The sequence below is a fragment of the Lynx rufus genome, unplaced genomic scaffold (assembly GCF_022079265.1).
Source record: "Lynx rufus isolate CCGP_SWC_20201006 ecotype Redwood Valley unplaced genomic scaffold, mLynRuf1.p SCAF_2, whole genome shotgun sequence".
NCBI lineage: Eukaryota > Metazoa > Chordata > Mammalia > Carnivora > Felidae > Lynx > Lynx rufus.
In genome coordinates this window covers 79990788-79994167 of record NW_025814834.1, presented here as the reverse complement: position 1 = coordinate 79994167, position 3380 = coordinate 79990788, and the positions used below count along the sequence as shown (strand labels likewise).

At 39.8% G+C, this 3380-nt stretch overlaps 1 non-coding gene across 1 annotated transcript; it reads right to left on the bottom strand.

Annotated features, from left to right (window-relative positions):
- Positions 1-2276: 2276 nt before the first annotated feature.
- On the bottom strand, positions 2277-2361 carry TRNAQ-UUG (transfer RNA glutamine (anticodon UUG)). The gene has a single exon. It is a non-coding gene; the product is annotated as a tRNA-Gln (tRNA).
- Positions 2362-3380: the final 1019 nt, after the last annotated feature.

Below are 3380 nucleotides of genomic sequence, written 5' to 3'. Positions count from 1 at the left end.
ACAACTTTGTGTAATTTCTCAATACCAGGGACAAAGAGAAGATTTAATAAGATTCTGGGGTTGGAAAGATAGAAATTCAGGAATCAAAATATTATCAGAGTTTTCAATAACACTAGAAGCTTGAAGCAATGAAGAGATGTCATTAAGATTCTGAGGAGGATTATTTATAACTAAGAATTCTATAAATTATCAATCAAATGTATCAACCAGGATCCTGGCAGGGAAGAGATGGTGAACTCCAGGAGGATAATGGTGGAGGTTTAATAAAGGGACTGGCTGTAAAGGTTTGGCGAGAGCACCATTATCACAAGAGGCACAAAGGGAGGAACAAGTTACCAACATCCAGAGCGTAGCCGTGTGCAGAGAGTCACAGAACGAGGGTGCATCCTTTAGTAGAGGATGCCAACAACCACCTCAAACTGGCAGGAAGGAAGCCAGGAAACATATACCCCAACTTCTCTCCTCCTGACTCCCTCCAATCTCCTTCTCATTCTTCCCACCTGCCAGACACCCTGAAGGCCAGATGGCAAGAGACTGCAATAATATTGTCTGTAAACCTCAGCCTCCCAGGAAACTGAGTAGGGTGGAGATGGGTAGGGTGAGTAGTAAAGAATAAATCTGTTAAAATGTGTAAAACCTGTAGAATAATGCTCATCACCTTTTAAACACTCAATACGTCTTAGCTATACTAAGTTGTTAGTTTCATCATCACTATTGTCATTAATAGGGAACTATTAAAATTCACATGAAATCAAACATTGAAAAACTCCCTAACCATTTTCTAAATCCCTTTCCTCTTTCCCTGATAAGATTCTTCAACACAAATGTACAAAATGTATTATAAAATTTTACTAGCATAAAAAGGTAATTTTCCACTGACTCCCAGGGACTTTTCAAATTTTCTCCAGATTTATTAGTGATAGGTCATCTGGAATAAATTTTTATTGGACTTACTGGTAGTGATGTGTAATTCAGAAGTAGTGTAACTGGGCAGAGATAACTATGAAGAACTGATTCAGCGCTACCATTTTCCAGGAAAATGTTATGGCATTAATAGTATCTTCCCATGAGGTAATTTAATCAGATTGCCATAGTGCAATGTTTTGCGAAATAAGCATCACAATCCCCAGAAGTGCTGAATAGCACGGGGTAGGAGGTTGGGGTGGGTGGGGCACATCATAATAAAATAACAAAATTGGATCCACCTCAAAATAGGATTAGTTCAAAACACAAATAGCCATTACTATATAAAACATATGGTTCAAAGTTTCATCTCAAAAGTAATCAATGTGATGTAAATTTAAATAATAAGGAGATGCCAATTCTGCTCTACTCAGTTAGCAAAGGTTTTAAAATTATGCTATCCATTGTTTGTTGGAATAGAGGTAAAATGAAACTCATACTGAAGATGGTGTATACGTTAGTGCAAGCCTTTCTAGAGGACAAGCTGGTATTACGTATTAAAAGTTCTTAAAACATTCATACCCATCACAGTCTACATGGAGGAGACAGATAAGTAAGTATAAGAATATCATACTGTGTATAGTACAGATGTGTCATCCCATGTGCTATTGCAACACAGAGGCAGAAATGACTCAAGTGATTAATTGTTCAGGAGAAGCCAAGATCCCATCATAAAAGAGACAGTACCTAGATACAATTTTGAAGTAATAAAACTTCACATGACGATGTGAATAACCAGTTGTAGTTACTCTTCTTCTGAATTATACACCACTACACAAACATAAAGAGACATGAAAAGGCAAGGCTTTTTCATTAACAGTGAAACTTCTGATGTGGATGGAGAGTGTCTAAAGGCAAAGTCTCATCATTTGAAAACCAATGGACAAGAAGAAGAGAAAACCATCTGCTTGTTAGTTAGGCAAATATTGCTTTTAAAGTCATAATGTAGACAGAAGTCAAGCAATTGCCCATCTATAGCATTCCCTCCCACCAGCCACACACACACACACACAAAAGACAAAACAACAAGGCTGACATAGAGACAAATAATTACGAGAATAAAGAAGAATTAATCCTATGCAGAAGGAGAGCCAAGGTAGCAAGAAGTGGAAGGATGTGTATAAGGTGGTCATTATATTTCCTTTATAGTAACCACATTGGCTATTTTGAGAAACATTCAATTAAAAAAAATTTTTTTTACATTTATTTATTTTTGAGAGACAGAGTGAGACAAAGTGAGAATGGGGGAGAGGCAGAGAGAGAGGGAGACACAGGATCAGAAGCAGGCTCCAGGCTCTGGGCTGTCAGCACAGAGCCCGATGTGGGACTCGAACCCACAGACCATGAGATCATGACCTGAGTCAAAGTCAGACACTCAACCGACTGAGCCACCCAGGCGCCCCGAGAAACATTCAATTTTAATAAAGGAGTAATGTTTGCCACTTTTACATATGAACTTCTATAACCATTCATCCACAAGCACACCAGGAAGAGTGATAGAAATGAGAATTTGGCATTTTTTAAAAAATAGCAAGATGTGAATGCAGCAGGTAGCAGTTGGCAGTTAAGTGGTATTAACTAAGGAAAAGGAACAGCAATGTCTGCAGGCATTCTGAGCCTCCTCTCCTCCTCTCCCTGGGTTACAGTGATTTTCTCTCTCCTCCTTCAAAAGCCTCCTCTTCCATCCACCCAGTCTCTTCTTATTTGGAGAATCTCTGACAAAGAAGGGGACCGGCCAGTGGTTAGAGTGCTCTTCAGGACACCCCCACCCCTCACATCCTGCCATGCACATTTCTGACTTGCTAGGAAGGATGAACACGGAAAAGGGAAAGAAAGAGAGGAAAGTCCACTTGGAAAGTCCCTGAATGCATTACTGTCTCTTGGAACAGCTTCTTTCTCTTTATTTCCCCAAGCAGTCTGTGTGTGTGTGTGTGTGTGTGTGTGTGTGTGTGTGTGTGTGTCTTTGTGTCTCTGTCTCTGTGTGTGTCTCTTTGTGTGTGTCTGTGTCTGTGTGTCTATGTGTGTGTCTCTTGTGTGTTTCTGTGTCTCTGTATGTGTGTATATATGAGAGACAGACACAGAGAGAAAGAGAACAAGCAGAAGAGAAGAAGGGGAGGCCAAGGAAGAGGGAAAAGGAAGAAGGAGGGAGAGTAGGACAGCAGGACCGTGGTAACAAGGGAGGAAGAAGGAATTTGAAGTTATTCAGTTGCCATTAATTTGCAATCTTGCTGCCATCTCCTCCCTGCTGTTTTGGTGAGGGGGGGATGTAAGGATAATGACAACTTAAAGAGAAGACCTTTTAAAGTATGGATTCACATTTTACTCTAATCTGTAAATAAAATCTTCAGGGGCTAGTTGTTGTGGACCCTAACTAATTTTCCAAAATTAAGAATGTTATCTGGATTGTGATACTTCAG